Raw genomic sequence first — 27,766 nt, 5'->3', positions numbered from 1 at the left:
ATATTAAACAGTACCGGTCCCAATACGGACCCCTGCAGGATGCCACTCGTCACCAGTCTCCATCTGGACATTGAGCCATTGACCACTACCCTCTGGATGTGACCATCTAACCAATTCCTCACCCACCGGACAGTCCACCCATCAAATCCATACCTCTCCAGTTTAGAGAGAAGCATGTTGTGGGGGACCGTGTCAAAGGCCTTACAGAGGTCCAGATAGATGACTTCTGTAGCCCTTCCCGTGTCCACTGATGTAGTCACTCCCTCATAGAAGGCCACTAGGTTGGTCAGGTAGGACTTGCCCTTGGTGAAGCCATGCTGGCTGTCTCGAATCACCTCCCTGTCCTCCATGTGCCTTAGCATAGCTTCCAGGAGGATCTGTTCCATGATCTTCCTGGGCACAGAGGTGAGACTGACTGGCCTGTAGTTCCCCGGGTCTTCCTTTTTTCCCTTTTTAAAAATGGGGGTTATGTTTCCCCTTTTCTAGTCAGTGGGAACTTCACCGCACTGCCACGACTTCTCAAATACGATGGATAGTGGCTTAGCAATTTCATCTGCCAGCTCCTTCAGGACCCACGGATGGATCTCATCGGGTCCTATGGACTTGTGCACCTTCGGGGGCCTTAGATGGTCTCGAACCTGACCTTCTCCCACAGTGGGCGGCTCTTCATTCTCCCAGTCCCCGCCTTTGCCTTCTGCAGCTTGCGCGGTGAGGCTCAAGCACTTGCCGGTGAATACCGAGGCAAAAAAGTCATTGAGTACCTCCGTCCTCCCCATGTCCCGGGTAACCAGGTCTCCCGTTTCATTCCAGAGAGGGCCCACATTTTCCCTCGTCTTCCTTTTATCCCCGACGTACCTATAGAATCTTTTCTTGTTGCCCTTGACGCCTCTGGCCAGATTTAATTCCATCAGGGCTTTAGCTTTCCTAACCTGACCCCTGGCTGCTCAGACAATTTCTCTGTATTCTTCCCAGGCTACCTGTCCTTGCTTCCACCCTCTGTAGGCTTCCTTTTTGTGTTTGAGTTTGTCCAGGAGCTCCTTGTTCACCTATGCAGGCCTCCTACTAATGTATCATTGTTCTACATGATGTCTTCCACCTGGTCTGTCTTGCTATCTTTCCTTCCTGACCTACACTTGTATATTCCAGCAATACTGGCTTCAAAATTGCCTAGGCAAATATTTCACAAACTCAGGACAAAATTGTCATTTTTTGCCACTAGTGTTCATATGGGGAGACACAGCAGCGTGCAACCTTAAGCAGCAAAACAGTTTTGAAACTGCTATTGATGTAATTGCGGAAAGAGATCTGTCTCCCGTTGAATTTTTTAATTGTTAACTTCCAATTTTACATCAGTACTTAAGATGTGAAAGTGCAATTTGGATGCACTGTTTTGTCATCAAGTCTTGGCACTGACTTCATTCACACAAGCCCTAGCGGTGCTGAAGTCAATATTTTTTTTTCATTCAACGCTCTGGTGCAGAATCAGATTTCCTATCAGCGACAGTTAGTTATTCCAGTGTTTCAAAAGACTGTTTCTGTACCACAAGCAACTTCCTTGTTTTTCCCAGTCCTTCAGACCTACTTACACACACAAGAAAATTGAATAAATCAGATTTATTTAATCTCCATCAATTTGTCAACGCTTTACGTAGTTGGATCTGAAAGCCTCAGATTAACAAACCGAGGAAACACACACATGAAAAAGGCACCACACCTCACCCATCCTAACATGCTAAAGTACATTTAAACACTCAGTTAAGTATATATTCTTATATACGGCAGCTGAGTGTTTATAAGGTCTTATACATTTAATGAATATACCATAAAATATGAATCATAAGCAAATACTGATACAGATGGCTCACATTTTTTCTACAAAACCTTTAATACATCAATCAGAACACGGATTATACCAAAAAAAAAAAAAAAGAAAAGAAAAGATAGATTGGCACAGAAGAGAAGAGGCAATTTGGCAGCTTCTCAGCAAACACAGATTAAAGCACGCAAGCTCTAGTGCTTCAAGAGAAATAACCCCAAAAGGTCACAGAACATACTCCGAGATCTGTGGATACTTATGTAATAAAAGATAAAACCTGCTTCTGTGAATAAAACTGAGTAATTATAGTTTTCAATTTCAACAAGATTTTAAACATGTATAATAACACAACGACTGTATGTGCTGCAATATTTTTCCAGTAACAGGTATGGTTTTCTAATCCAATCAGAGGAAGTACAGTGATTGCCACAATTAAGTACCACTACCAACTGAACTCAAAGCCAAATGCCTTCACTAAGCATTGCTCTATAAAGGATGCTACCGGTAACTTTTGTACTGCGTATATATTTCCATGTAATTCAGAATAGTGTGCTATTAAATCATATTACTTTACACTGCAAAACATTAGGGATAATAAATCACTGTAGTCCTACTGCTAATAATGTGGTATTGAAGCTACAAATGCAGATTCCTTAAAAAGACAGAATCGGCTGTCAAGCTCAACAGTAATTTTCTGGTATAGTTATTCATACGTTGGGAAATGCTAATTCTACATACCCCCCTCCCTGAATCTGAGATATCCATGGAAACGGAAAACAAGAGATGGACTGAAAGTGCAGCAGAATAATCATTTCTTTTGTCAGCCATATCACTATGGTTGGGCCAGTAACTGCCACCCCCCCCAGCAATATTCAAATATTTGCTTCTCAGAAAGGAAGAAAAAAAAGCAAGCAGAGAGGGTCCATGCAGCTTTTTTCATGTTTAACAGAGTCTGTATTTTATTGCAGATTTCCATCATACATAAATCGAAATATAACAGGCTTCTCTCCATCCTTACCATATCCCTTCTTCCAGTGTTGATTTCTGGAAGCAAGAAATATTTTTGTGCTTTTCCGTAGTCCTCCCCCTTCCCAGTAAGTACTTCAGCATTTCACTGCACCCAGCTTAGTTTATAGACTTTTAATTCTAAGGTAAACACAGTTTTGTTAACTAAGCTAACCAGTCTCCTTGATCTGAACCAGCGTGGCTGCTGTTCTCCTGAAAATGTAATTGAGTTAGCAGCCTTTTTAAAACAAAGATTTGGCAGGGAAGAATCTTACTGATAGGCATCCTTCTGGGGAGGCCTGCAGCACTATTTTCTCCTGACTGCAAACGAAGGGAACTCTCATACCCTCCCTTACCTGCCGTACATGCATCCGTTGAAGAAAGCATGCACTAGTCCCAGAGAGCTGCTGAGGGTGCTCCACCTGTAAGCTGAAGCAGCTGAGCAAGATTTCACTTACGGTTGCTCATCCTCTTGACCGGGAGCCGTTGCAGTGAGTGGCACAAGAACCGAGCAGACTGCTGCAACAGCGGCTCGCTGGCACGCAGAGATGAGATGAGATGAGATGAGATGAGAGATGAGATGGCAGAGGCAGCCAACGCAAATGGGGGTTAGAGAAAAGTAACGTGGAAGTGTCAGGGAAACAGATACCTGTTGAGGGGGAAGGATGGGACGGAAGAACTCTAGTAGTGGTAGAAGCTGGAAATAAACTAAAGGTGGGAGAAGCCTGGAGTCAAAATATGCAATGGTGAACAGCTGTGACGTCCACCAGACTCCTATATTTTCTATCTCAATCATAGATATAGAAGGTAACAGCCAACTGCTGAAATTTTGGATCTTAAGATTCAATATATGACATATGAAAAGATTACTGTTATTTCATATAATGGATGATGTTTAATAACATAAACCAACCACCGAGAACAAGGAATATATATACACAATAACTTACAGACACAAAAATATGAAATGCCAGCATTTCCCAGATGGACAGGTTTAAAAAAGAAAAAAAATAAAAATAAAAACATCTAGGTCCACAGAATAAGCAGGACTACTATACAGGAACTCCCAAATCACTTAAGCCAAAGTGTCTACAAACTACAGCTGTGGGGCTTGTCCTTTGCAGATGCTGAACTGAGGCTTTTTCTTGCAGAAGTGCTAAGCAGTTGCAACTACTACTGAGGTAACAACGTGCTGATCACATAATGGAAAGATGGCCAAACACTGGCACAAAGCTGTCTTTGGCAGGAAGAAGGATTCTGGCATTTGCCTAAGATAATGGAAAATAAATATTTTTAAAATAAATTTCAGACCAGACTTGAGGGGGAAGAAAAAAAAAAAACCCAACCAAAAAAACAACAGGTTTGTCCTCATTATTTGGAGAGGGCTACAAAAATGTCCAGCACCATGAAAAATCAGATCTACATGTCCCATATTGCACATGAAGACCTAGATGTTCAACTGGTTTAGCCTTAATCATTTCATTCCTCAATTCCCCTTCTGTAAACAGATAATAAAAAGCTGTCTAATTTTACAGCAGCAGTGTAAAATAAATTCATTACAGTTTTAAGTATGCAGATACAACAATAAGAGTGCCACAGAGCAGCTTTGAGGAAACAAGCAATTCTGCGCACACCGCAGAATATGGACACAGGTAATCTGAACTATATGTGGCATGGCCAAAATGAAATATTGAGTAACTGATCTTTGTCAGAGCACTATCCCACCTGCACGCACTGAAATACAGCAGTGCCATGGAAAAAAAAAAAAAAAAGAAAAAAACCCCAAAGACTGTGCAAGTAAAGACAAAGTTGCTCTGTCAACGTTTTGCTCTGCATCGTTATTTGCCAATTTTGACATAATGTATGCAGAAATTGCTCAATCCTCATTCAGAGTAAGTCCAGTTTTCACTGAGCACTGCAGAAAATGTTTTTAATAGTTAGGGAAAAAAATGGACATTCTTATCATACAGCACTTCCAGGTTTCCCCACCAACTCTATTTTTTTCTTACTGAAAAACAAGATTCTTAAAAAAGTTTAAAAAAAAAATCACAGAATTTCAAACACAAGGAGTCTAAAACCGAAGATGTGAGGACATAATGTAATGAAATTAACTTATGGAAAGAAGTGCTAGATATTTTATACTCTGGACTTTAAGACCTTTGCCAAATGCTTCCTCTCTTCGGATAAAAGAAGAGGCTAAGGCTTCATTATGTACCAGTATGAGATCTTCTATTTTATATCAGTTTGAGTTTCTTGTGTCAGATACAAATGTTGCTAACATTATTAGACAAATCTTTTTGCAGAAATGGTTTATCATATCACATTCTTAATGCATTTGTGTTCATTTCTGCCAAGACTTGGTTAATGCAGCCAAAACTGCACTCTTCTAGTGACCCTCAACAAGGCTATTAGACCTCATATCACTTTAACAAGTTTTCTGTCTGGTTTTTCCTATGCTAAGGTGACACCTTCATTTTAATTGTAAAACCAACCCTAATAGTTTAAGATGCTGATATAATTTACAAGAACCTCAACTATAGCAAAACAAAATATTCATATTTCATTAACTCATTTTAACTGTGAGCCAGAAAACAAATCTTACAACTGATTAACTCAGACTGACAAAGTATTGTATGATGGAGCTTAAATATCACAGGCTTTTCTCCTGAAACTCCTAGTTATTTCTCAATTTGCCAATATCAGTGTAAGAAAAACACAGAGGCAGATTACAATGGGAAAAGTAAAATCTATTTTTATCAAAATGTACATACCTCAATAAACCGCTTTTCTTAAATTTCCACTGAAATATGTTGGATTTTCTAAACATCGTCCCCAAAATAAGTTCACAGGCCTTTAGAATTTCAAATGGCAAAGTCAGGCAAATCCTTCCCTCCACAGCACTGTCACCTGCGCTGTGTCAATGCTTCACCTCCCCCGGATCCCTGACATCCCTTCGCTTCACAACCTCCAGTACCCTCTTCTGAAGAACAGATCCAAGTAATGCAGTTGCCCTGTAGGCAGCTGAGCACATGGAGGAGCTGAAACCACAAGTTGCTGCTCTCTTTCAACTACCTGAAGAGTCAACACGTGGCATGAGAGCAGCAGGGCAACCCAAGGGAAACTGCCAGCTCACACAGCACCGCCTGGTTTATGGCATGACAACTCGGAGGTGAAAGCTCTCAAGAAGCACTGGAGTGCCTCATAAAATATTTCAGTTTACAGAAATGTCTACATTCAAGCTGAATTAGGAAGAGTGACACCAGCAAGTCGAGGGAGGGGATCCTGCCCTGACATTCGGCCCTGGTGAGGCACAGCTGGAGTGCTGGCTCCAGTTCTTGGCTCCCCAGTGCAAGAGAGATACGGTTGTGCTGGAGCAAGTCCAGCAAAGGGCCACAAAGATGATTAAAGAGCATCTGACAAACAAGGAGAGGCTAGGAGAGCTGGGACTGCTCAGCCTGGAGAGGAGAAGGCTCGAGGGGGTGTATCCACGTGTATGAATACCTGATGGGGAGAGTAAAGAAGACAGAGCCAGGCTCTCCTCAGTGGCGCCCGGTGACAGGACAAGGGGCAATGGGCACAAATTTAAGTACAGGAAATTTCATTTGAACAAAGAAAATATTTTCTTACAATGAGGGCAATTGAACACTGGCTCAGGTTGCCCACAGAGGTTGTGGAGTCTCTACCCTTGAGATATTTTAAACCCAACTGGACACGGTCCTGAGGAACCCACTGTGTGCTCACCCTGCTCTGAGAAGGGTGTTGGACCTGATGACCTCCAGAGGTACCCTTCCAGCCTCGACCCTTCCGTGATTCTGTATACATTAAGGTTAAATGACCATCCTGCTTGATGCCAAATAAGAATGGAAATACAGCATATATACAAACGTCAGCAAACACAAAGATGGTTAATTAAGTCTCCAACTTAAAGCTACACTGAACGGGCAGAACTAAAATAACTAGAGCTTTTGCTTATAATTTGTTGGCCTTGGCCCCCTCTCTTAACGTCCCTTTGCTGTTTGATGAGGTGACATTTTGTAGAGCCAATTTCTGGATTCAAAAGAACAGTTTAATGAGTCAAGGGGGTGCCAACTTGGCCTCAAAACTCAGGGACGGGTTGATTTTTATCTCATTCCTTTAAACACTCATTCTGTCCCTGCTATTTCTCTCCCCAACACGCATTTATTTCTCTCATTTCTTCTGCATGCTGCTTAATCTTTTGCATCCATCTGGAATAACCTTCCCTTGTCATCACTGTATCCTGAATCACCAGCAAGTGACATTCTTGAAGTAATAATTTAAGAGCCATTGCCACAATGCAGTCGCTGCTTCCTGCTTAACAGTTTCACACTGATTTCTATTTTTTGCTCCAAAAACAAAAGGCAATGTCATCCACAACCGTAATAAGGTCTCCACTGCAAAGCTGTAATTAGTCGTCTTTCAGCACTTGCCAACATTTCTTTTAAAAGTGGTAGTAAAAATGTGTACAAACAAGCACATCTCCCCAGTACTCTGCCTAGGAATGCTTCTGAGGCAAGATCTTGCAAGAAAGGTTTGTAAAAGCTAGAGCAATTTAGCATAACCTATTGCAGTTCAGGTGATTTATAGCAGTTACTTTTAAAAGGCTGCTACCAGTGAGTACAAGCAGGACAAGAACAGGTGTACTCTTTCTAAGGATAAGTGATTTCATTTTTCTTCCCATTTTCCTCTATCTCCTCATCATTTTCACTCGTTTTGCTATTTCCTCCTCACCTATCTTACTAACTCAGTCTTAACTCCACACTTTCTACCTGCTTATAGCTGGTGTTGCTACTACATATACTCAGGATCAAAAAAAAGACACTGCAAGTTGTGCCTTGAATACTAATCCATATAAACCACAGGATTTTCTGCATGCGCTAAATTAATGCCTTTTCTATTGTCTTCAGTACTTGTTCCCCATTGCTCTTTCATCGAGCCCTCCAGTGGACTCCTGGCCTTTTTCAGAACGTAAAGCTATTTTTTCAGGCAGGGTCTGAATCATTTTTAACTAAGTGGTATTAATTCTGCAAAATAAGATTGAGAAGCAAAGAACGGATGCTTAAGGCACACATTCTACTTCCAACTCAGAGCCAGAGAAAACGCAGAATTTAGATTGAGAGCACATAAGCTTGGCTGTTCTTGTGTGAAGATGAGAACAAAGGTAAAGCAATGCTGCAAATTCTCAGGCAAGCCATTTTATTAAAACAATAGTGCTGCTTTACTAGCCTACAGCAGGACCACAGACAAAAGCTCTTCTTCAGCTTCAAGCTGCACCAGCTGAGAAGAACAACAATCCAACTCATTCCTTCCCTACAAGATCCCACCAGACCTGTCTCTACAAAGAACATCTACATGAGATCTAAAAAATCTTACCACATCTTTCTGCATCCTCATTCTCTAGAAAATCCCTCCAAGTCTGCTGGTTCACTGTAGTAATTAAGTAAGAAAAGACTTTTCAAATGGTTTAAAATGACCCAGATCATTTTGACCTACAGAGGACAAAGGGAAAGGACACACAAGCGACTCTGGCATTGATTATAAGGGCCCAACAACCTCGAGCAATTTGGGGCCATACAGGCACCAGTGCCTTCTTCAGCTGCAACTGGAAGACGATATCCAGCAACCACTTAATAACTTTGTGTTAACTTGCTCCAGGAACACACCACCCTGTTAGAACTGTTTTATCAAACATATAGCATAACATAAAAGCAGCTATGCTGGACTGGCTGAACTTACCTACATGCTGATCTTTAGAAAATCCAAGGACCTGCCATTTAAAAAAAGGAGGTGATCAATAGAGGCCATCAAAACAAACAGGTACAAGGTTGCCAGCGGACTAATGGAATAAATCAAGACAGGAAAGAGCATGAACGCATTGCCCAGTTATTACACTGCACACCTTTTTCCCTGTTCGGGTAGTACGTTCCCAGTTTACAGTTTAGTCAGCTTCCACAATCCCTTCAAAGCAATCTATATTCAAGTAGAGACAACAAAAGTTCACAGAATTTGCTCCTATACCCACAGCTGCAAGAACAGTTGCATTATCCACATGACCTACTACTCCTTAGAGAATCCTCACTCAGATGCCTTAAGAAGATGACGACTGGTAACTCTCCTCTCTCAGAAAACACTGGAAAGAAAAGGGAAAAAGAGTATAGAAGATCTAATCCCTCTGTCATGCATCATTCTTATCTCTTGGCTTGAGAAACACCAGGATTTTTCTCCAAGATTCCTCAAGAAGCACTTGGAGTTGCAATTGCATTGTGACCTGATGGGAGCCAAAGCTCCCTCTAAAGCTGACAGCCCATTGATTATCCCTTCTAATCAAACCAACTTTGACAGCTATAAATTCTCATAAACAAAACATTTTATTACCTAACTAGAGTTAGTTGTAAGTTAGTACTTCAAAGGTACCATCATGTTGCACAAACTTGAAAGCTGTCTTCTGGATCTTCTACAACAAAATTCAAGGAAACATTCACGGTCAGGTTGGAGAGGGCTCTGAGCAACCTGATCTAGTTGAAGATGTCCCTGCTCATTGCAGGGGGGTTGGACTAGATGACCTTTAGAGGTCCCTTCCAACCCAAACTATTCTATTATTCTGTGATTCTACAACATGACATATACCAAGACCACAGCCAGTGTAAAATATGTTATAAATCAGATTATTGTAATTTACTTGCTAAAGGATGTGAAATTAACCTGTGTCACCACCATTTGTTGTCATTAGCCCAGCACTATCTCGCTATAGCGATGAACAAATGCTTCCTGACATGTGAACCTCAAAGCGCTTATAGGGCGAGGGCCATGGGATATAGGAATCCTGAGGGAGGAGTGGCCCATCATACCTCCTTGGGCCAGTGATACATCACCTGGCAACTCACCACAGATGTTTCATAGCCCCAGCCTTCTTCAAGGGAAAAGCGGAAGACAAACAAACAGAAATGGTTTCACATTTATGCTTCAATCACCTTCTCCTTAATCTCTAACACAGCAACCCAAGTAGACAGGAAGAGGAGATGATCATGCTGTAGGAGCGCAGCTTTTATAGAGCACAGCACATGTAAATACTCTGCAGTCCTGGAAGCTTCTGTGAGTGACAGTAAGCAAGCTGTATGAAGAGACAAGAGTTATTCTACCACTCCTCATTTAATGGTGCCTTTCTGTTATATCATGCAATGTCGGCATGGACTGCAGTTCTAATGGATCATCTTTCCTCACTTAAGCACTAAAGCATACTTTCACCAAATTCAGTATTATACAGTCTAAGAAAAATATGTCTCAGGAAAAGGGACATCCTTAAGTCATCCACAGTCTGCCTTCAGACTGGCATGGTTCCTAAATATAAATCATGTCCATTTGGGGTCTAACCTCCAGTGGACTGGTGAGAGGCAACCTTTCCATAACATCCTCCTAGGGACCACTAACAGCACAACATGTCAACACCATCTTCTCTAAACATTAAAAAGGGAACAAAAATAGTCTTGGAGCTTTCTAAACTGATTTCAAAGAGCCTTCAGCTGAGTAGCTTCAAAATGACAGTTCTGCTTTAGTCTCCTGGATTAGCTTGTTAAGTCTACGAGCATAACATTGGAAATGGCACATCTAAGGTAATAAAGCAAATAGCTGCAGACGTGAAATTTGGAGTTCTACCCCAACAACAAAAAAAAACAAAGAATGCAAGAGGCAACAAGACTGCGGCTTTGCTTTTTTAATTATTCTTTTCAAAATATCATTCAACTATATCACACTTCTTGAATAAGCTAATGCAGCCAAAGTTAAAAGTCTCAGAAAACACCCAAGAGAAGACTATACTCTTGAAAGGTCTCCTAATTTGAGTAGGAGTGTTTGCGTATCTGTCAACAGGTCTTTGTGACCAAAACACCAATTGCAAAACATCAAGGAGATCAATTTGCAAAGTTTAATCAACACCTCAGTGTCCTTACATATCTGTCATTAGTGATTAGTTTCAATACTACCTATGCTCATCACACAATGTTTGCATATTATCATAAGAAAATACATAATTTGTAGAAGTACATATGAAAATATACATATATTTGAAAACTAGCAACCCTAAAAATCAGTATGCTTATAAAAACAAAAACATCTTTACAAACATGCTATAGGACCTACAATAAGACCCAACAGCTATATTTAATAAACCACATTTGAATAAGCTCTAGCAAGTATAAAGGTCTCATGTGTCCAAGGTATTTGGTCTGCACAATGACATACAAATCGTTCTTGATTCATGAGAAACACTGCTGATCTTACAAACCAAATACACTGGACTTAAATAGTTTACTAAGCCCGTTATTTGAAGTTAAGACATGATAATTTGCTTTTGCTTTAAAAGTCCTCATGCCAAGCGCAGTTTTTCCTAGCCCTTTCGCTTCTTCCACCGCGCCCCCTTCCTCTCTTTCGAGCCAACACCAGGCTCATGCACACACGTCTAGCAGAGTAAGGCACTCCGGCTTAACACGCGTGACCTCAGCACTTCCACGGCTCCAGATCAGCCTCACGGAGCTAACCGTCGCACCTCAGAAACAAGGTCTTCATTTGTGCTCCCTCTTCTGGCTTTACGAGCATACAGCACAACCACAGTAGGGTGAGACCGAGACCACCCGAACGCAGCCGTCACAGCGCTGTTTGCAGTTCCCCTTCCCTAAAAAGCAACACAGAGCCGTGAAGAAAGCGCTCCCGACCTGCATGTTACTGCTCGCTGTGGTGGAACACGCTGTAGAAATAACCCAGATCAGTATTCATGAGAGTGATTTATCTTACTTCACTGCTCAATACAAAAGACCAAGTACTTAACTTCCAAGTACGGCACAAAAATAGCTTCCAGAAAATTTTTTAAGCCCATCCTAATGTTAATTTTAGCTCTGGAAAACCATCACGTGTAACAGAACAAACAGCCCAGCACCTTCTATGAGAAAAAAACCAGAAACATTACAGGTTCATATTTGGATGTCTGGCATAAGAGGCCTTCATCTTCAAGCTCAGAATGCATTTTAATCATTTTTATGTTTATTTTCATAACAAAACCAAGAACTTAGGTTATTTATCTGTATCGACTTTGGCATCAAAGAACAAGAGGAAAAGGAAGGGGGGAAAAAAGCCAGCTGCACAGTAGCTTACTTTTCCAGCATAATGTTGTACTGCAGTGGAGGTCTATTTTGAGAAAACCATAGTTGCCAGTAGTGCAGCCTTCTTAAGTCATTTTGGTAGAAGCTATCAAAACAGATGTTCTTTGGAGTCTTGCTGGATTTGGAACACTTTATGTGGCTTTATTTTATTACAAAATGGAAATTTGTGACTATCCTCTAACAAATGTATTTGGGGAAATGTTAAGTCTGGGTGGGAAAAGAGCAAGTAAAATCACCTATGGTTTTCCCTGGGTGTTCCAGGGAAATAGATATTTAATTATATTATTATATATATGGGATATATGCTACAAAGTGGGAGTAGACAGAAGCAAAGGTTGGGGAAGGGAGACAGGAACATAATTGAGGCACCTTTGTCCAAGAGAACGACTTGGGAATTGTTAATGGAATGAGGCAGTGTTGGAGAGAAGCTGCAGAAGCTGCTGGCTGTTGGGAGCCCTAAGCCCCATCTCTGCGCTGCATGATTATGTTAGAATACGAGAGAATAAAAGCCACGGCTAAACCCAGGAAAAGGGACTGGAAACCAAGGACTCCCTTTCCTTAAGCAGGTGCCCCAGCTAATTACAACTACTTAACAGTCAGACATAATATTCTTCACAGATCCATTTTCATTCTTGCATTTGCAACTAAATTCTTTCTTCCTGGAATATCCTAATGCCTGGTAGTCAGGAGCAACAGATGTTGGCTCAGACCTCCAGCCTTCAGAGGGGATATGAAATGCACAAACTCCAATGAAGGGTGGAAATTCTGCAACACCATTGTGCCTGATAATATTTTCTACTAGGTACCACCAAATGGTTTCCCAGATTTGCTCATCAGGGACATCTGGTATTCTGCATTAGCCAACATGAACTGGTCTGGAACACTCAACAACCTCAGGAACATGGTGTAAATTCTCATACTTGAAAGACGCTTTTTTGTGACAACAAAGTTACTTGACTCTTCTGAAGCTTAGGAAGTCACCAAAATTTTATAAGACATCACATGTCACAGCAAATGGGTAGTTCATCTACACACTTGCCTCACCACCTATCAAATCTTATTTGGCATACAGCCATTCTAGTTTCTGGAGAGATTTGTTTAAAGGCAAACGATTCTGCATGGTCTGTAGACAGCTTCAGAAACGGTACTTATAAACTCACACAGAAGGCAAGTTAACATATGTGAAACTAGCTAACAGCAGCTCACTTTTACATACCAAATAGCAAATGTAGGGACACTCCAGAGTAGGTGGCTTACCTCTTGCCCTCCATGGTTTTTGATGTATTTTGCAGTTCGTGTAGATAAATGAACGTTTGAACTACAGAAAAAATCCTGGAGAAATCTAAACATAACTCATCGTAATATAATTTACCAACAAACACTTATCAGCCGACCAACAGTGTGTCTTCCAGATTCTCCACACTTTATTTACTGTTTACCCTCTCTGAGTGGAAAAATGGTGATAAAATTCAATTTTGTTTTTACCAACATATACAGACTGCTACAGTCTGTAAACCTTTCTAAATTACAGTTTATAGTAAGAATTAAGTGTTAGGCACTGCAGCCTGCGGAAAATGGATGAGAAGACACTTTTCCCAATGAAGCATATGAAAGCTGTAAAGCTTATATTACTACTGCAAAGAAAACATGTTACACCCCAAAACAGAATAGAACACTTGCAAAAATCCAAGTGTTATAAAGATTTTCCCCATGACACCTCATCAACACATTCATACTAAGGCCAAACATAGCTGAAGTCTGTAGTAGACTGACCTTTCAACCTTTTTGTCTAATTTCATCAGCTAGAAGCTAAATTACATGCCATAAAAATGTATATTCTAATAAATTTTATGCTAGATCAGACTATAAGGTTCCAGAATGATCTGACTCTTGATGGTATCTAAGGCTTGCAAAGAGTACAACTACCGAACAGCAGTTCCTTTTTGTTGGATACACTGTTCTACAAAACTCACTCAAGCCTGTTTTGCCCTTTTTTTTTTTTTTTTTTTTTTAAGTGCTCTGGAGGTCCAAAGTTTTTGATGAAAAAAGGTTAAAAAAAAAAAAAAATCCCCCGCTTTACCTCACCTGAAAATTTAGGGGTTTGTATCTCTAAGAAAGTCCCCTTCTTTTCATCAGTTCCCAAATATTATAATTCACCAGCATGTGGAAGTTTTTCCTCTCCTCCAGGTTTTTTTTTTTAAAAAACAGTACCTGAAACTAAGCACAAGGTTCCAGGTGAGAGTGGATCTCACTGGACCTCATAATATATTCCCCATTACAATGGAAACAAAGCAATTCTTTAAAAAATACTGCCAAGTCCATTCCTTACCTAGTGGATGAACACTAGATGTTTTTTAGATGCTGCCATTGAATGCTGATGGTTTTTCCACCAGTAACACAGGAAAATAAAAGGGTTTATTTTGCAAATGGTTAAGAAGTAATAACCCAGCAACTTGCATGAAAAGTTCCTTCCAAATTACTAACAGACATGTCACACTAAATATTCTCAGCAAAAGCATTTCCACAGATTTTCGGACCTGTTTAAGATAAAATCAGAAGAAAAAAAAAAAAGAAAGAAAGGGGGGGGAAGGGGGTAGGGGGGAAAAGGCTATCGGCAATGCTTATGCAGTTCCCATCTAAGGGAGCAGACTCTTGGCTAAATCCAGAAGCAAGCTGAGCAGACTGCAGGTGATCCACTCTTCTGTCACCACCAAGTGCCACTGCAATCAATCAGAATCTCTACAGGGACACGGGACAGAGGAAAGCAGACAGGTTTAAAACCAAAAGGTTAAAAGTATATTTTTAATTTTAGTGTGTGTAAGTATTTTTAATTATGCACTGGAAAAGTATGTTTTAAGACAATTCCACATGGAAATACAGTGTCCTTTAGAAAATTCTTAAATAAGGCCCAATACCTAAGTGGTATAATGTAATGCCAAAGGCGGCCTTAAATTTCAAAGCCAACCGATGATTTGGCATCCTCAATTGGAAGTCAGCATTCATTAGCTTGTAGACAATCAGATGACAAACACACAGTTCTCTCTAAGAGGAAAATAAAATAGAAAAAATTGTCTTTGTTTTTTTCCCTCCCCATAATCAGGACATCAAAAGAAATACACAACAACTAGATAATCAGAACTAGTGGCTTCTTCTGGAATAACAATTCTCTCCCATGTTTTACCAGGTGACAGATGAATTCTGTGATCTGATCTTTACATCGAGCCCAGGCAGAGTCAGTGCTGGATGATTACAGAGGTAAGTTTTCCATCCAGTTGACCACCATCATTATCACTGTCTGAGTATTTCTGTTTTCTGTATGTGTTGATAAATGTCAAAAAATACTAAACAAGTCACCATGCACTAAACCGTAAAAATACCTTACTGCAGAGATGAAGTAGTATTTTTTTCTTCTACTGTGGAACAACCATAACTTTCAACACAACAGGCATGAGTTATTAAAGTCTAACTCAAGAATGGAAAGACATGGTTTTTGCCTCTCAAATGACTGTTACATTTATATAGCAAAGACTCTCAATACATCTTTTATAGGAGCTGTACAGTAAGCTGAGTGGGCATGTGTGCGCATCGGTGCATTTACACACCCCTATACGCCCAAACATGCAACGCCTTTGTCATTATTAACGCTGTTATTCAGCAAATTAGTCAAAACAGTTGCTGGACTAAGCTTGCCAGTTTGGAGAGTAGATCATGTCATCTGGAAATGCAACGCAAATTTTACATCCCAGCTGAAGGGTCTGCCAAGCCTGGGAACCGTCACATTCAGAAGCACTCCATCAGCACAAGGAAGCAGACCTAAAAATGTATAACAGGTTTCCTTCCCTCGACCAACCTGACAGCAGTAGCTACTGCAGCACTGCACTGAAGGCGCTTCATTAATTCCACTCGGGATATGTGGGGCCAGTTGTGGTTGACTAGACAAAGGGAACCGGCATCTGGGACAGGCAGGTCCTACCAGATGAAATCAGAGCAACAGTTAAGCCTGCAAAGAAAGTTTTGGCTGCGATTCAAGTTACACTGTTATTTATTTAGTGAATAAAGAGACACTGTACACAGGGTTATTTGGCCTATGCAGTGTGCATACTGTTTGGCTGGAAGGAAGAACAAAACCCACCACATTTTAGTTGTAAGGGCTGTATTCATTCAGTTCACAAAGTAAAAAATGAGCAAGCAAAGAGGGAATAAAATGACTGTATGTATTTGAAAAACAAAAACAAAAGTAGCCATGCTGTCCGTCCTTACCAAACTTCTGCAAAGATCACACAAAAACGAGAGTGAAGTTTCCTTATCATTTCACATAACACAAACTTTAAGCCTCCCTGTCACTAAATACTAAAGGCAGAAGAACCAACAGCAACTTTGCTGTCTAATGCTCAAAATTGCTTTCCCCTGAACAGAAGTGTAAAGGAAAGCACAAACCACCTATTACCCTCCAACACCTTTAAAAGACAGTATACTGAACGAATTAATACCAAAAAATCTGGTGCAAGGTGTCTTTTTGTGGTCAGAGTACCCACACACACGCACGCATGCCCCTGCCAATACTGCCAAGCAATCACGACAACTTGTGAGTCAGCATTAAGTACTCATCGTGAAAAGGGGGACATAGCATAAGAAAGCTGCTTGAGTGAAAAACTAACTGGGGGCGGGGGGGGGGGGGGGGGGAAATAGCATAAGAAAGCCGCTGGAGTGGAAAACTAACGGGGGGGGGGGGAAGGAAATAAAGCAGCAAACCATACCACAGAAATTGAGACAAACTGTTTTCTGCTTACCACCACGTTTAGAGATGGAAAAACGAGTATTTTGAACACTGGATAGAATAAATGTCAGTTGTTATCATTACAGCTTGGTAAACACATGTTGATCCAGTAATATTTATGCACTTAAAATCAATTTCAGCCATTTTGAGATAATGCCCAGTAGGACAGGTATTGTGTCCTCTAGAAAGCTGCTCATTGCAGCACTGAACTATGAACCACCTGAAAAAAATCAAACTAATGCTGCTTTATCTTGTCCTACGAAAGAAACATTTTAAACATTTAACATGAAAACAGAATTTCTCTTGAGAAGCAGCACGTAACATGAGAAAACAGGATGAACTGTGACATTAACGGCTAATGAACACAAATGAAAGGGAAACACTTACACAAGCATACACTTGTCTATTTATTTCAAGGCCACAGAACACTATGAGGTCAAGATGAGCTTTAGAAAACACAACAAAAAGCAAATCAACGTTCTGCCATTAAATAAATACAAGGTACTTTTGTTGAGATGAAGGACGAAGCTTGCACCGATATCTGGAAGAGTGAAGGTTCCTCCCTTACCCTTTACATAGCAGGCTACTGTTAAATCTATTAAACAACCACCGTGACAGGTGGCACACCCAGGCACCATGGACCACTTTAATCCAATAGGGCAAGTATAGAAACAATTTGCAGGGGCACAGAATCTGCCAGCTTTCCACACTGCCATTTCCACTGCCTTTTTGGAATACCCCTTTCTCAACAAGGCCTGTCATAGTGCCTTAATACCTACTAAAGGCAGAAGAAGAAGAAGAATCAATGTTTTGCTTTGAAAAAAAAAAAAAACACACCTTTGTTTTCAGTAAACAAATATGCAATATATTCAGTATGAAAAATAAAGATATTGGAAGTTTTTTATCCACACGTGTCAACTAAAGCAAAACAGCCTCATATTCCACTGTTTGTATTCCAAGAATATTACTTATAAACTGGTCTTCTTTAAGACATACTAAATATTAATCATCCAGATGCACAATGTTAGCCATCTAGAAAAAGAGTAAAAAACACAGTATTTTTAATTGTGCATCCTGAAAGTACTTCCCTTGATATAGTATATTTTTACACAATAAAAAAAGCCAAAAGAGATTGAGTAGTTCGTAATTAAAATTTTTCAATAGAATAATGTGTTGTGGTTTGTTGGGGTTTTTTTAGAGCGATCCTTTAGATGTATCCTTCAAGATCCCCGTAACCCCCACCTTCTCTAGCCCACATTTTCAATGATGTGATAGAGTTGATAGGTAAACATCGCAAAGCATGAAAGTGATGGACAAGGAAGGAGCTGCTAAAGTGCCATCCATATATGTACAAGGAATGACAGAAGATATAGTAGGAACTGAAAAATCACTGTATGGAAACTCCTTGAAGTTTACTCCTGTTTATGTTAAAAAAGAGAAAGCCACATTGTTCCAAGCTGAATTAAAAATCCAGGCTAATTAATGCACCCATAGAACTTCCATTTCCAGCTTAGAAATTAAGAGCATTTGAAAAGCAAGCCATTAATAATCTCCAATTATTTTTTGTAGTTTCAGAAGCAGCACAGACACACTACACTAGCTTCTGTAAGATGTTCTTTCCAAGTTCAGAAATAGAGCATTTGAAAAGAAACCTTTTATCTGTTCAGACAGCTTCCAGAACCTGGAAAATACGTACATGAAAAGGATATAACCACAAACTTACTGCTATGAACAAACACATGTTCATTATTTAAAAAATAAAATAAAAAAAATTAAACCACCTCTCATTTGTCCTGGACAGTTCATCTTCTACAAGCAATGTAGGAAAATTAATCCCTTGGACAACTGCTTTCCTCTCCTGCCTAGTAAGGTAAAGATATGAAGAGAAATCTGCTTTTTAAAACAAATCACACTAATAGGAAGCCAGTTTCTTTAGACTGTATGGCACGGGAGGAGGGGTGGAATACCTTGATACATCAGGATGTGCACAATACACAAAAGCTGCATTTAGCACTCAGAACCTGCAGTTGGTTTCACAGGTGCCCAGGCAAAGCCGAGTCACTCGAAGGCAGCAGAACAGGCTCTGAAGGCAGGAGAAGGTGGGAGACAGGGAAGCCAGAAGAGCCAGGAAAGACCTGAGGAATTTCAGAGGGGCTGAAGCAGCTTCTATCCGCTCCAACCCATCTTTGCCAGGATACTCCCCCCTCTCCCCAAATTCACCTGGGTGTGGGGTTCTCACATAGCCTCCCCACTTCTCAGTTCCCAGAGGCAACTGAATGGAGGTCTCTGTCTCCACAGGCTCCCACCACCAACTGTGGTGCAACGTAAGAGAGCTGATCAGGTGCCAAAAGCCCCACTTTCCTTCCTCCCCTTCCACCTTGCTGCTCAAGACAACATGCTCCAATCACTTCTGCCAGGCCAGTTTAGATATCTATACCAGCAGAAAAGAAACACACTGACAACAGTTTTCTAGTGGTTTTAGTCCCTGAAGTAGCTCACCGTGGTGTAAGATGGGGGGGAAAAAGCAGAAGAAAGCAGAGATCAGACCCCCCCAGTCTCATGAGGCCTCCAGCCATCAGCAGTTACATCAGGTTGACCATACTACAGAAGTGCCCCCTCACAGTGCTTCAGAGTGCCAGGGCCTACTCCTAATTCTTCCCCATCCCAATGAAAAACACCAAATGCTTTCTGGTTCTTGGGTATATTTTTAAGCCACAATAAAACACAAACACATTCCCCAATTACTATAGATTTTGCAGTCAAGTTATCTGCATTTGGGGGGGGGAGGTCACAGGGCTCAGCAATCATCAAGTGCAGGGGATGAGCTTCACCTTGAGAAAACCCACCATCCTGATTACAGTGTCTCTTAAGCAGCAGATACACAGGGAGACAGGGACCATGTATTGAGCTAGTTCAAGCTCAGCCACCAGAAACCCCCTGGACAAAGAAAGAGTTTCAAGAAGAAACTCAAGACCTTAAAAAAAAAAAAGAAGATAGTTCTTTCTGTTGCAATGTTGGAGTGAATTCCTCCTTTTTTTAAATAGCAGTCACGCAGATTACAGCACATCTAACCAATTAATTCAACCACCCTTATGAAGCAAATAAACTCCTACCCAGGCAACAACGCAAGTTCATCTTCACATAAAGATCCGCTAGTCTTGAACAATTACTTCAATTCACTCACGGCACATAAGCCCTCGTTCAATACCACACTCATTAACTTTCTTTCTCCAATTTCTTCTCTGCTCTGCCCCCATTACACGCTGTAGCCCCTATTCACCCTGCCCTCCAAGCAGAACAGTCAAGTGCAGATCATTCCCCACGCGCAGTTCTTCGCTGTCCCTCTTCACTGTATGCCCTGGCAGAGGAGAGCGCACCGCTTGTAAACGTGACAGGTAACGTACAATACATAACGCAAAGTAAAAACCTAGGCAGGTAAGACAGCCAACTTCATGAGAAAACTGCCTCTCCCCCTGGAAAAAAAATATTTTTCTTCAAAGGTGAAAATTAACATTTTGGTTAACATCATCTGAGGTTTTCAACAAGTGAAAAATAAAAATCAAGAAAAGCAGATACCTTTAAATTACAATTCTCATATGATCGATAACCTAATGTCAGTAAAAAAAAAAAAAAGCACGTGAATTTTGATCATTTCTACCTGAACACATAAACTACATTTTGACTTGATTAGTCACATCACACAGTCAAAACAAGTGACACTTGTCTTTTCTGTGCTGAAGTTGTACAACCTGTTATGCATTGCAGTATTAAACAAACAGCCCACTTCTTTCTAGAGTAGGCAAGGCCTTAAAGGCAGTGCTATAGTGACTTTTCATTTTTTGCAGGATAAAGGCCTAACGTCACAAGCAAAGAAAAATTTGAACTTTAGCACCCGTGGGGCAGGCTCTTCTGTGCAACTGCAATCTCCACTCTCTTATGGGTCCTGTTATAGATGCTTCAAGAAAAATCAGGCTTGTGATAGTCTCATTTAGAGCAAGCAAAAGTCAGTGCCATTGTTCAGGCATTCAGGTAAATATGGAGCATCCTGGCTCTACTAATCTTCTTAGATACTGACTATTTCCAGATTTCTTCTCCAGTTCTCTACTGCTCTATTTCAGTCAAATACAGAGCACAAGTGAAATACACGCAGCTGAGACTCGTAACACATGCCTAGGTTGTTCTACATGGCTGGTGCAACTGTTAAGTGTTTCTGGTAGCATTTACTACCATAAAATAATGGGCGTTTCGTTCTCTGAACATATGAGCACTGCCAAATCCAGAGCCATATAATCACAAATTCAAGATTAAAAACAAACGGTGAAAGTGCAAAATCTATAAGCAAGGTAAGCAAAACCTTATGGGCTGCATAATGCTGGAAAAGTATTTTATATAAATGTGTAAGCACTTACACGAGAAAGGCTGACAGTTCATCTGAATAATAAAAACTAAATCATGCAAAAACCTCTGGAAAATCTTCATCCTAAACAGGTACAATCAGTACTACAAATTTTACAAATACTGATTTTACATTTTCTTCCTGAACAAAGTTATTTTCAACAATTATGTCTTCTCTCCCCCACCCCCCAAAAACAAACAAAAAAGTACATATACAGAAATAAATTCTGAAGAACAGAGGAACACCCTCTTGGCTTTTTTGATTGTTAATGTAAATCACTAAGTAGTTTTCATCAATCCACACATACATACTTCTTGTATCTGCAGATATCTTTAAAAAAAAAGTCATAATACATTCCAATATCCCAAGTCCCAATATTCCAATTTCCCTTAAAGTTTCAAAAATTTCAAGCAGAACCCAAGAATAAACTCTGTCAAGAACCAGAAGATCATAAAATCGTATTCATTCTCAATACTTGACTTCAGCATACAAATATTCCTTCTTTGTCTTCACCACCTTCTTTTTATTGTCTGTATAAATCTCCTTTTGAGATTTTGAACCAATGGTTCTCAAAATCTTGCAAGATACCCACCTACTCTCCAGAACCTTATCTCCCCAAACTCCCATAGCTAGAACTGATACCCGGCAATTCCCCTCACTAACTTTGCAATAATTAAAATTAAAAAGCTTGCATTCATTACCCACTGACAATGCTTTTATAACAACAGAATTCTTTGAAAAAGAAGTGTTTCATTTAAAGCTATTAACTCTTAAAACAGTTGTGAAAATACCCAAGTCAACCAGCAATCATTTTGCTTACCAAAGAAGGTTATTTTTGTCCAAGCAATAAATCTCACAAGAAACTTTTCTTAAAAGATACTAATCAGCTTTTTATCACTTCCCTCTCCATTTTAAGTCACCAGTGAAAAATATTTAATAGGATGCAGCTTTGCATTACCCTCCACCATGCTCATCCTACTTCTTCAGAGTGGTCTTACTCATTCAAAATGTTTTTTCCCCCTGAAATTCTTCTTTGTTGGTTATTAAAACTAATGCAAATAAATTTCCGGTTTTATAGCCAATAATCAACCTGTTAAAAGGAGTTTCTATAAATGCCGCACTAAAGCAATACTGGTAGAGATTTCTACAACACTAGGTCCTGATTTAGATCAGAGAGGCTTCTGAGTCCCAGAGTACTTCACATTTCTAGCTCCAAAGTAATGTCACATGTTTAGATTTTAAGCAGTGTTGATTTCACTAGGATTTGAACATGCAATTAATTACTGCAATTTATACTGTTGGCACTGTTATTTGCTTCATTTCCAGTCAATGGAATAACTACCAGAAACAGAGTCTCACAGATTCTTTTAAAAGTCTTCAAACTTAGCTTCAATAAACGTACAACCTTTTGAGTTCACAAATTTCTTCAAGCTACTTCAGAAAACTTTAATCATGATTACTCATGATTAGAAAAAGCAGCTTTAAGCACAATTTGGTATTATCAGAAGTCCCTTCCCATTCAAGGCATGTCCCTACAATATTTAAACACTGATACCTTATCAGTGACATACAACATTACTAACATCACAGACATTAAAGTACGTGTCTTTATTATGTGTGTGAGCTAAAACAAACAAATAATAAAATATAAGGTAAAGCTCTTACATTAATGTGAATAGACAAATATTTCACTAAACGTAATGCAGTCCTCTCAAGAAAAAAAGGTGAAATAAATTCATGGTTATTTGAATTATCATCCAGTATAATAAAATCCTTTTTAGAATTAAATTACCTCCTTTGAGCATAAAAAGGATAATCATAGTATTTACAGAAGACTGTGTCAGTAAGAAAGCCTGAAAATAACTTACAAGCTATGATATTGTCATTTCAAAGAGTACTCACAAAAATTTTTCCAAAAATTTTATGTAAAATAGCATCAGTAACTTAAGTACACTTTTAATTGTCTCTCCATTAAAGTGGTTTTTTAAACATCGCAGCAAAATAAAAACATGACAAGGAAAATCACAGGTAAAGAAAGATGCTATTCTGATAAACTAAAGAAAAGATAGATAAGCATCCCAAAATCTTCTCAAATTCCTTAATAAATAAATCAAACAACAGACCAACTAATCTCAGAACCTTAAATCTGGAAAATATACATCTACTCAGCCACATAAAAATAACTAAACCATGAGGCCAAGCAACCCTGTTCCCTGTAAAAAAACCAGAGCCTAGCATTCAGAATCTACAAACGCAGCTTCTGGTTTGTTAGATTTTAAGACAGCTCTAGGAGAGGACCTTTCGCACCAGTTTGGCAGGACATCTAAAGACAGTATCTGGAGAGAACAGGACCAAGCACAGGGCTACAAAGGCTGAAAAACAAGACAACAAATGTAAGACTGAGATTTGGAGTCTGTTTAGACTTGCTTCACTTCTATAAGCAGTAAGAACCCAAAAGCCCAAATGTTTCTGCAGGTACCAAGTCAATCTACCTGATCAGAGATGCCCAGCTACAGAAAGATAAGCACAGAAGATGAGAATGGGAGATTTATCCACCCCAACGAAAAAGGACTTTATAAGACGTTCCTCCTCGGTGAGAAACCCAGCCTCAGGTTTAGCACAATCACAGGAAAAAAGCCATATTTGAGTGCTCTCTGAAAAGAAGAGCTTGCAGGGTTACGGGATTGTTTTGTTGTTTTAAAACTGATTCCAAGGGGTACAGGAGGGATATCACTGTTCACATCCAGTTTTTAATGGAATAAATTTAAACTCAACAATAATGCATGGCAATGCCAAACTTGAGCAGGGAAGTGAAGATCCAGGTATGAGCAATTTACCTACCACACATGACGAATCAGCATTGCTGGTAAGGACAGGTCCAAGTCTTGCTGGTATCCTCCTGTTTGTTATATGGGGTTAACTCTCCATTAATTATACTTCTAACAGCCACAATGAGGTAGTACAGATGTCTACTTTCTTACCCTACACTGCAGCCCTACTTTTGGGAGGCTTCCTTTCTGGTGACAGATGGCTCGCATGAGCTCAGAACTTCTCCCACAAAGGTAACTGTGTGACAGAGACATCCAACCCCCCCTACCAGTACTGCCACAGCTTACAGACCGATGGCCACTCATGTGGACCATCATGTTATTTTCTATCTAGTGTTATTTGGTAGAGCTACAAACAGTAGCAGAGGCACGAGAGCTATGCATCCCAACTCTGGAGGGTCACTACCCCACTCAGTCACACTCAGGCGGTATCCAGACAGCCATCTTTCCATAGGGAAGTTTTATATCCTGCTATGAAAGCTCTGAAATAGAACTGACCTTTACAGACATCACGAAAACAGGCATTCCTAATAAACAGATTTTCTAACTAAAAATGTACTCTGTACAGACTACTCTGTACAGGCTTAAACTCTTGCTAACCTCCGTTCACTATTCTGACCTATTGTGTCATAGTTCATCTGTCCAGTATCAACTAGAAACTTGACACAGTGCTCGTTACTCAGATTTACCTAGATCTGAAAATGCTCCATTTCGTATTCGTCACAGCAGCACCATCATGCCTCCGCTCCCGATACCTATGCTCAAGAATCACTGCTCCATACTTGCACTCATTCTACTCCTTCCCCAAGCAGCTGCTAAAAGCAATTAAGAGAGAATACCAGGCAAGGCAGACTTCTGATCCAACCAAATCCGGCAATTTTTATGTGCACCTTATCTAGCCTTCTAATCCTCCCTCCCAAATTACTGACATTACCACACCATACATGTTTATGCAGCTCACACTACAGAAATATTCACCTGCCTTGTACAGCTCCACATCGGAGTACTGATCCATTAAACAAGGCTTGTCAATCATTCTCTACACTTGGAAATTCATTACAAGAAAAGGGTTTGGTTTTTTTTTTCTCCAGAGAATAATACCACAAGATTTATACCAAAACAATTATTCCAGACCATTACTAGATCGGTGAATTTCCAAAAGGGGGGTGGAAGAGAGGCTACCTCAGTGAAAGCGCAACCAGTATTTCTACACTGTATTTTTGCTTTCAATGTCACGTGGCTATCTCCAATCTTTAGAAATCAACAGAAATTTTACCTTACAAAGCATCTATATTTGACGCATAGTACACAACATGACAGACCTACAAAGGCAAGGAAAGAAGATGACTACCAAAGATCACATCTATCGTAAGACCAGTTTGGCGTTCTCTTCCATTTCTGCACACGTCCCTTTTCCAGATTATGCCCATATTCCCCGCTCACCCAGCAATTGTGGACAACTGTTGAAGCAGTTGCAGAAGTGTCTGCACTGCAGAAGTCTGAAAGACCCTACACACACAGCTACCACATAAAAAAACTGCACAGATAAAACACTATTATGTTTTAATTATATACGCTATGTAAAATTTTATATCCAGTAGCCACCTTTCTAAGAGTTTATACCCCATCTTAAGCTTATTCTAGATAAAAAGTCTTATACATTAATTGATCAAGGCAAAATGTAAACTCTCACCACATCTATTAAAATTATATCATGACTTTAAGAAGTATCCCTTCCAGTAGCCATACATAACAGAGCTTATCCGTGCCACTGCCTGCAGAACCAAGGCTGCAGACTACAACCATAATAGCTGACTTGCAACCTAAATAGAGATCTGAATGCACAGCAAAATAGAATTTAAAAAGACTGAAAGTCAAAAAAAAAGTTCAGTACCAGCCAAGTTCAACACAACTTTCTGCAGGTAATCTGCCTGCAAGATCGCACTCCCAGTTAAATACTGTTTACCATTTCACTGCTTTCTTTCAGAAAGGCCTTCCTTCTAACAGCAAAGAAAGAACCGGCATTTTCAAGCAAACTAGTTTTTCAACCCAAACGCACAAGGGGATTAAAAACAGGGTTTACACTGGATCCTGTCTGCTCCATGAAGCTCTCCTAAAACTGGAACAGATACCTAGCTGTTACCTAGGAAACAGCCAGTAAAGTCCTGTGTAAACTATTAGGTCGTTTAACAACCAGAAAATTAGAAACGAAGAGAGTAGCTCAGTACAGAAATTATTTACTGCAACCTACAAGACGAACTCAGTCCCTCAGTACTTCATATCCTTGAATCAAGTGAAGCCGGATACAAGCTTTGAAACTCGGGATTTCATTTCAGAAAGAACTTTCGGGTTCATCCAGAGAAATGCTATGATCTGCCTTTACTTAAATACAAATCTCAGCATTGGCAACAGCTGTGTCTTCAAGTATGCAGAAAGCTACAGATTTTGTACACACCAACAAAGACCGAAGCATGTAATATATATATTAAAACTGCCAAGTACCTGACTCGGTAACATTTCCAAGCAGCATATCCCTTTCTCTCCCTTTGATTCTAGCTCAAGTGTGACATGAAGATCTGGGAGCTTTTCTAAGACACTGTTTCCAAACAAACAGAAGAGGTCAAGCAATACAGTTACCTGGAAAGAAATATCATACTACGTGACCTGCTCCTTATCTGTGCGAGCATATTTTCCCTCTCCTCAAAGTTTCCACTGTAGCTACTGCTGCTGCAGCTCTAGCGGTATCAACTGGGAACACGACCCAAGGAAAGCCGAGCAGGCTGCTGGTGTTGTAGCCGTCACATCGTGTAAAATTGCTGTGAGCAGGATGAGACAATGATGTGCTTCAATGATAGCAGCTGTTCCGTGCTGGCATCGCCACAAGCAAAGCTGTAATCACAGCCAGGTGCGATGGTGGGAATTTTGGGGGATAAAGGCTATGCCTGCACCTGTGGCACTCTAACTTCCAGCCACGCAGTATTTGTTCTTTAAAGACTATCTGTCATTTTGACAAGCTCCCTACCTGAGCGTCACGAGAACAAGCTACCTTTTGTATTTCCTTAACAAGGCCTGTCTCCCTTTTGTACAACATCCACTTTCAGCCTCATATGCACTTCATAAACAGAAAAGGATACGGTAACTATGGTGTAGGAACCACTGAATCATAAGAATTCGAAACACTCCTAGTTACTGTGATCAAAGCTAAATCCTTTAGGAAGATTATCTGCACCAGAAGCCTGAAAAAATCCTGCAACTCAAGTACTTTTACACTGCATCTTTGAGATAAAGCCCGATTTCCCCCGTTATTGAGAAGGGCTACCTCCAGTTACATTCAACTACGCTGAGAACGTTTTAATAGGGGGCTGCTGTGCTTCTTAATCCATCTATGCAGCTTCGGGCCTGGCAACTAGCTGTGAACGCAACAGTCTACAGACAGAGACCACAACTCCGAGGCCGTTAAAAGGAAGATTTATTCGGAAAGCAAAGAAAAAGAAAAATAATCCTGATCAAGCACCCATTTAAACCACGAGAAGTGCATGCCTTACAAGCAAGGGACGAGACGCCAAATCCACTCGCGCCCCAGCACCCATCGTCGTGTGAAACGGCAGAGGGGCAGCGCTCAGAATCTGGCGATGATTTCACCACTTCTCTAAAAATATCGCTCCCGGCGGAGCCGGCGCGTCCGAAGCGGCGCGTACCGCGGGAGCGGAGAGGAGCGGAAAGGCAGGGCGAGCCCCTTCCCCCGCGGCGCGGCCGGGCCGGGCGGTGCCCCGC

The sequence above is a fragment of the Pygoscelis adeliae genome, unplaced genomic scaffold, assembly GCF_000699105.1.
Source record: "Pygoscelis adeliae isolate BGI_AS28 unplaced genomic scaffold, ASM69910v1 Scaffold69, whole genome shotgun sequence".
NCBI lineage: Eukaryota > Metazoa > Chordata > Aves > Sphenisciformes > Spheniscidae > Pygoscelis > Pygoscelis adeliae.
Note: the sequence above shows the minus strand (reverse complement) of the source record.